Here is a 7,785-nt window from a genome sequence, read left to right as displayed (position 1 = left end):
AAAGTAAAATAAAATCAGAGATAAAAATTTGATAAAATTTAAATCAAAATAAAGATAACAATGCCAAAATTAAATAAAAAAATAAATTACATTATAAGGCGGTGTTGTTTGAATGTATTACAAAAGGGAAAAGTGGGTTTGAGATATAGTTTCAAAACAAAATACAAAAAACTCAAACACAAAGACGGGTTGACGCTCTGGAACGACCCCCTCTGTGACCACATAGCTCTCAAACGCTCCTCCCCCTTGACCGACAGCTTGCAAAGACCTGAGAAAGAAAGAGGAAAGGGGAGAGTATACAAATATACTCGGTAAGCAACCTACAATATTACTTCCTAGTGATTTCTACAAGTATAACTTCCTATAATCTATGTGGTTACTTACTTAGATGACATATGCCTTTCCGAGCTAGCTTTACCACGTGTTAGAAGCTCCAAAATTCTTGAAATTTCTCTCTACACACACCATCATATGCGCTATAAAGGTAGCTACACTCAGCTAATGCACAACTATGCCACATGCATCCAGTCGGTGTAGTTGTCTTTAGTTTTATGACAATGTTGAACTATGTTAATATGTTACAATTTTTGCTTGTTTTTTATTGAATTTATTTTTTTTCTTTGGTGAATAATTATAGATTGATTTGTGTTTGTTTGTGAACTTTTTAATATATGTTCTCTAATATTGTATCCCAACAATTATAAATTGTAGATAAATAAAACTTTAAAAAAAGAATTTGACAACCAGACAACCCAACCCGAAAACAGAGGGTTGGGTTAGGTTGGGTTGTGAAAAATTTTGGGTTGAGTCAAAAAAATCCCTCAACCCAAGCCAGACCATGTACACCCCTACACGTAAGCATAAGTTTGTTCTGAATTATAGTGTAACGCCTCTAATTTTCTTTAACCTAACTAGTGACGTCACCCATGCATACTTATCTCATTAAGTAGAAGCTCATCAAAAATAACCTTGAAAGAGTCTTTCATAAATGTTCATGAATCCAAAACAAAACCTAAACTCCGAAAATAAACCTTCAATACTGAATTCAAAATAAATCCAACTAAAACAATACTCAATGCTATAACTTAAAACAGTCTAATAAAAGTAAACTCCTAAAAATATCACGTCTTCAACTTCCATGGTGGCCTCAGCTCCACCGTCAACCGTACATTGGCGCCTTGCCTTTACCTGAAAAATGTAGGTAGCACGTGGCTTGAGTATTTTATGAAATACTCAGCAAGTCACCCCACTGTTGGGGTTAGGAATGCAAACACATGCAACATATGAGCGGGACCTAACTTTTCATAAACTTTTCATAGCCTTGGGCGCTTTTCTATTCCGGGTAGGGTTGGATGTGTGGTACTCCTTCACACATGGCCCATGTACGTGTACATGAACCCACCAGGCGGGCTCTTAAACATACCCCCTGGGCCTGACTTGGTCGGGCAAAACGTGTTACACGTAGCCGGACACCACAGAACAGAAAAGGGCCCGCATGATATCATGGCGAACATAAATATCGTATTTCATTCTTTCGTATCATAAAGGGGAAGAATCCCGATGCACGTGACATACATATATGCATGAGGTCCCTTAACATATTTAACATGGCATTACATAAGCAGTGCTAACATCGCATTTACGTTTCTTACATCACATGGCATCTCACATGGCTTACATTACATGGCATATTACATAAACATTCCAGTTGCATAAACATCTCATGACATGACTCGATAATTCTACGTGTATCTATGGCATCGATCAACATATTCATGGCATATAATACTAACATCTCATTCATGACTTCACATAACATAAACAGTCAACCGTCAACATAATTCATACATAACATAACATAGACAATTGACGGTCAACACAATCTATACATCACATAATCATATCACATAAATATGGTGCATGCAGGGGCCACAGGGCACGCACCATCATACAACACGTAGTAAGCTAACTCCAACAGTAAGATCACTTACCTCGATGGTCTTGGTTGAAGTCATTCTCAACGAGCTAGTCCCAGCGGTTAAATACGCCCTATGATAACCACATAAGAATTTAGAACCTTTCATAAGGTACCCTAGCTAAACCTCATGCTATTTATCAAAATAAACCCCCGACCTAAGCTATCTTTAACGTTTAGGAGCTATACTGACCTCGGATGGTAAAACTAAGGGCAGAAACAGCTTCGGAAGGGTCAAAAACCTTGGAATCGATATATTAGAGTGATACCTTGCCGCTAAGCCTAATTGCCAAACCGGCCAACTAAGCCGCCAAGTTAGCTGCGGGAATTGACGGAACCGAGCCGATTTCGTACATGTGCGAGCCGACCCGCACTGTGTACACGTGCGAAGCTGCCGGAGCTGTTGGGTGTGCGTCTGCGGCTCGACCCTATTCCAAAAACCTTGCCTTCCTTACCCGACAAGCGACGAAACTCTAGTTTCCGCCTCCCCGATTCCAGCGACACGCCGACAATCCCACAACGTCCTCAACACCGATTTCCGACGGTCAACCTTCTTTGACACAATGATCCCAACATCAATGCCTTACTTCTACTCGATTCTTCCTCCGAATAGCAACCCCAACGTTCTGGAGGAAAGTTTGGAGAGGATCCTTTTCAAGGGATGTAAAAGGTTGGGCATAGGAATATAAAACTAATCTCAATTTACGAATAAGGCATACTAGGGTTTCTAGGATAAGGAAATTTAGATAAATGGGAATATTTCTATTAGGTAATAAAAGTCTCGAGGAAATCCCTCGATTTCCGGGGAGATTACATTTAATTATTTATTCTATTTTTATTCGATTTGATTTTATTCCAGAAATCCAAACCGCTACCATTTCTAATAACTTCCTCGTTTAAAATTGCACATTTTCCGATCGGAATAAATGCATAACATAATATCTTGTCCTTTATGGAAATAAAAATAAATCTTAACCAAATAAGGCAAAAATGGAAAATCTGAATCGTTACATATAGTATCGTGACGCATGGCACACTCAGCAGGTCGGAAGATGGGTTGCGAGCGGGTCCTTAGGTCAGACTGCGTGTTCACGATGGGTCAACATGAAGCGTGTTCACTACTGATTGCAGACACGTTTCGCCTCCCATTTATCGACGCGTGTTGTTGTTGCTTCGAGCCGCGTTCACCTCCCCTTTGTGTAACACATATCTTCTCAAAAAAAATTCATCTTCTTGTCGTTCATCGAAATGCCAATTTTTGGTTCGAATCAACTTCACCTTCCTTTATAAAACTTGTGCAAAATCCCTTCCATTTTTCTCAATTCTTGAAGAAATTGAGTGATACAAAATTCAAGAGTAGTTATCGTGAGGCCACTGAACAATTCTTACGCAGAAACTCTAGCAAAATTCAAATTCCAAAGGGTCATTTGAGGTGGATTTTGACTTTGACTCTCTCCCAACAATCCTAAACACCTTTCTTTCATCATTAGCCATCTAATCATGTCTAACCTAGACTCTTAATTAGGCAAGGGTCAAAAGGACTATTTTCTAAAATTTTAAGTATTTTTATTATAATTTTATATATATATTTTTTTTTTTTGAGTTATTGAGATTTTTGTAAGGATTATTTTCTCAATCAAATCTTGGAAATTGGACTTTAAAAGAAAAAATCCAATATTTAATTTCTGATTAAGCTCGAATCTTACAATTTCAAATCTTCCATGTCTATAACTAAATACAATTACTTCAATTACCATATACACAAATAACATGATTAAGTCTATTTAACTTCATTAAAACAACATGCAATAACACTTGACTTAATTTCCAAATGAGTAAACAATACTTCATCTTCGTAAACTCTAATCTCTCCATAAGATTATTGTCGAGTCTCCCACCAATTAATGTCTCTAACACTCATGAATCATCACTCCTTTTAAGTTTAATACAGAAAAAAAAGAAAACAATAATAAACAAACAAAAGTTGTTGAAGTTAAGGTTTGTGAAAGGCCACATCAAAAGGAGAAGAATTCAAATGAAAATGTGATCTCAAGTTGTCCGATAAGATATGTGCAAGTGGTGCTAAACCCTATGCAACGCCAACTCCCCAACTCTTTTATTTGATTTTTCTGTGCTCATGTTGCCAACTTGTTGCCCTTTTTATTTATTTATTTATTTTTATTTTTTTGGAGAGAGACAAATCAAATGTAGCCGTTCACATGCTAATCATTTGTAGACATTGTAGAATTACGTCATCTTTGTCGTGAGATGCAGTGGATGGCGGGCCCCGCTTCACAGCTATTGGTAGTCAACAATCTTAGTCAACGAATGCAGCTACGAGTTATGGAATTGATTCCTTAAAAAACCCTTTTTATTTTTCACTTTTTGCTCACTAACCCAAATTTCCCTTCACGTTGCTTTTACGCTTCATTTATTTTGGTTTTTAGATTTCAATTTTGTTTTCGCCCCTCCATTTTTTAATATTTATTCCCTTTTGTTTTGGTAATTTAAAATATTATGTTTTGTTTTTTTACTCTCAAATTTGATATTTCACTTAAAAACAAATTTATTCGAATTTCCTGAATTTATACTCCATAATATTAACATTTTAAAAAGTGGCGTACTATTTCTGCTAAATATAATATAAAAATTACAATAAACACTTGCAAATTTTTTTATTTCAAATATAATATTAAAAAAAAAAGTTGAATGATGAAAAAATAATATTGAATATTATTATTATTAACTTAGTGTACTATGATATTTACGTAAAGAATTTGGATAGAATAATAAAATTCGGGTCTATCATGATTAAAATCAAATAGGCTTTATCTATTTTTTAAAAATATATATATACACGAAACTCTTTTTATTTTTATTTTTATTTTTTTGGCTTTTTTCTTTTTTGGTCTGCTTAGCATTGACTTTGACCAAAAATGAATCCGTTCAAAGCATCAGATTTTTCTTTGTGGAAAATAGGTCACAAGTTGGGATATTTATTTTGTTTTATTTAAATCCTTGAAAAAATAGAAAAATATGTGGGTCCATTGAAGGGGGGGTTTAAATTTTAATTAAGTAAAAAATTAGTGGAATAATTCGAACCAAATTAAGATTGAAAAATATATTAATTGGTGGGAGGTGCTAAATGCAATTTGATCACGTGCGACTTTGACCCGAAAAATGTGTTCTATGTCCACGTATGCACAAGACCAAGCAGCAGTCAAAGATTCCTAACCTCATAATTTCAATCCTTTCTTAGTTTCTTAATTTTAATTGCTAACCGAGTTTTTTTTTTTTTTTTTTTTTAATAATTTGATCAATTATTTATTTATTATTGTTGCAATTATTTAAACTCCGTGCCAGCGTGTGAACGGGTTGAAGAAACCATGAGAAGTGGAAGACAGTGAGGAAAACAATGAGCTGCTGACGTGGCACATGTTCTTTCTTTCTCTCGTAATCAATATTTCTGGATTTGGGTTTATATAGTAAATTATAGTTTTTTTTTAAAAAAAAAATTATGTGGAAGAAGAGGGGAAAATAAAGTACATATTTCTTTTATTATTATTATTATTAGATAGTGTTAAGGATAGTTGACCGTTCACTAGATATTTGCCTTTACCATATTTGCCCTCTTATTAAAGGCAAATATATTGCATTCATTTATTATACTTTCCTTTTATTACTATTTCCATATTATTTGTAATTTACCATATTTCTGTATCCTGAAAATGATTATAAATAAGAGAACTCTCACCCCCATTTAGGTGTGGTGATTCAGCAAACATTCACAGATAGGAATATAGAATGGTATTTGGCCCCCAAAATATAAGAATATATTATTTTTGTTTACTAATTTTAGATTTTTTATATAAAAATGAAAGAAATAAATAAGAAATATTTATTAAAAAGTTAATATACTACCTTTTTTTATAAAAAAAAATTAATAAATATACGAGTAATCTCTTTAAAAGATAAAATTTAACTTGAATTTTTTTCATTCTTCTAAAATAATAGCGTTTGACGGATCATATCTATAAAAGAGAGCAAATCGCCCAATCCTATCAATTTTGATCCTTACTTTTAAAACCTCCTCAAATAAAGTTTTGATAATACAAAATTTTATTGGAATATTTAGATTTTTTTTTTTTTTATAACATTTCACTTTCAATATACATACTTAAGAATATGGATTATGAGATAGATCTATCGTTAGTTTAATCTTTCTCGTAAAAACAATAATTCTTTTCTTCTTCTTTTTATTCCCGATTATCTCAAAAGAATAATAATAATAAATCAAAATTTTCCTTTTTGGTTTATTTTTAGAATATGATTCCATAATTCTTTTCTATTTCTATGTTTCAAAGAGTGGAAAATGAATTTCATAATTTTGTAATTTTGTAATTTTTTTTTTTTTTTTTTCACATTGCTGTTTCTATTTTTTTCTTTTAAATTCTTTTTATGAAATTGAATAAATTAAATAATATATTTTTTGTTTTTTTAAAAATATGTTTAAATACTACCATTATTTTTGAAGGAAAATTGATGTATAGAGTAGGTTCTCACTAGGAGTCAAAAAATTATTCTATGCTCATTCCATTTCAAGTATAATTGGGAACCTATAAGAATGTAATTTACAGCTATTACTTAAATTTTAAATACACATAAAAGATGGGAAAATAAAGAAAAAAAATTAAGAGGAAAATAAATGTGGGGATGAGGTGGCAATGGTTGGTGAAGGAGAGTAGGAGGGGAACGACAAAAGATGATGTGTCGGATTAATATGATTCATATAAAATGTCAAATCCAACTGCACTTGCCCAAAAGTGCCAACATGTCGTTCACGTTCTCATCTTTTCAATCTTCTCTATTCTTGTGATTATCTCAATTTTCTTAATATCAATAAGATAAATTAAAATTTTAGGCTTAATTTGAATACATACATTAAACAATTTTCGTTTCTTTCTCAAATCATTCATTCAATACTCAAAATCGAAGTAATTTGGTCCTTTGCGTGTTATTTCTTTTCTAAATTTTGAAATCATTTGATCACGAGTGAGTACGTAAAATAAAATAATTATTCTTATCATAAAATGAAAAAAAAAAGAAATTAATAATTAATGCCGTGCTTTTTACAACAAATAAGAATTGCATCAGTTTTATGTTCATCTTCTTTGATACATATCTTAAAAACTGAAAACCTATTATGTTTGGACCACTAGCTAAAAATAGACATAGTGAAAGGGATTTGATTAATACATATGTGGGGCATCCAAAGAGATGAGGTATAATAAATGGATATATGGAATATTGCGTTAACAAGAAAAAAATGATATTAGAGAGCCAATGCGACAAAATTGGATGACTCCTCAAAATACTAAACAAAATGATTTTGGATTATGGGTTTCATGAACATGCCTTTTTTATTGCCTATTAATCATAATATTCCTTCATTTTTCAAATTTTAATCATAATTTCTATTTCAAAAAATTTGATGAACTTATTTAATTTGATTTGAAACCAGATTTCATAAATTTTTCAAAAACTAAATTAAATTAAACAAAACAATCCAAATTTATTGTTAATCTTAAAAATATATTTATTTATGTTAAATTTGGTTAAAGGTAATTTTTTAAAATATATATATTTAAATGGAATGGTAAATCTTAATGAAATGATTGAAAATAAATAAATATATACTTTACCGATTAATATTTTATATTTATTAAAAATAACAATGTTCAAACAATCCAAAAAATTTATAGTTCAAAAAGGTTACAATCCAAACAATCGGAGGTAAAAAATGTCCAAAC

The 7,785-nt window shown here is 31.8% G+C and overlaps 1 long non-coding RNA gene across 1 annotated transcript; it reads right to left on the bottom strand.

The window, feature by feature from the left end:
- Positions 1 to 957: 957 nt before the first annotated feature.
- On the bottom strand, positions 958 to 2,562 carry LOC111809412. The gene is made up of 3 exons (XR_002817226.1): positions 2,169 to 2,562; positions 1,992 to 2,049; positions 958 to 1,188 (listed from the first exon to the last, which is right to left on the bottom strand). It is a non-coding gene; the product is annotated as an uncharacterized LOC111809412 (long non-coding RNA).
- Between the last annotated feature and the right edge of the window lie 5,223 nt (positions 2,563 to 7,785).

This window comes from Cucurbita pepo, chromosome LG13, assembly GCF_002806865.2.
Source record: "Cucurbita pepo subsp. pepo cultivar mu-cu-16 chromosome LG13, ASM280686v2, whole genome shotgun sequence".
NCBI lineage: Eukaryota > Viridiplantae > Streptophyta > Magnoliopsida > Cucurbitales > Cucurbitaceae > Cucurbita > Cucurbita pepo.
Note: the sequence above shows the minus strand (reverse complement) of the source record. Positions and strands in the feature narration are given on the sequence as shown.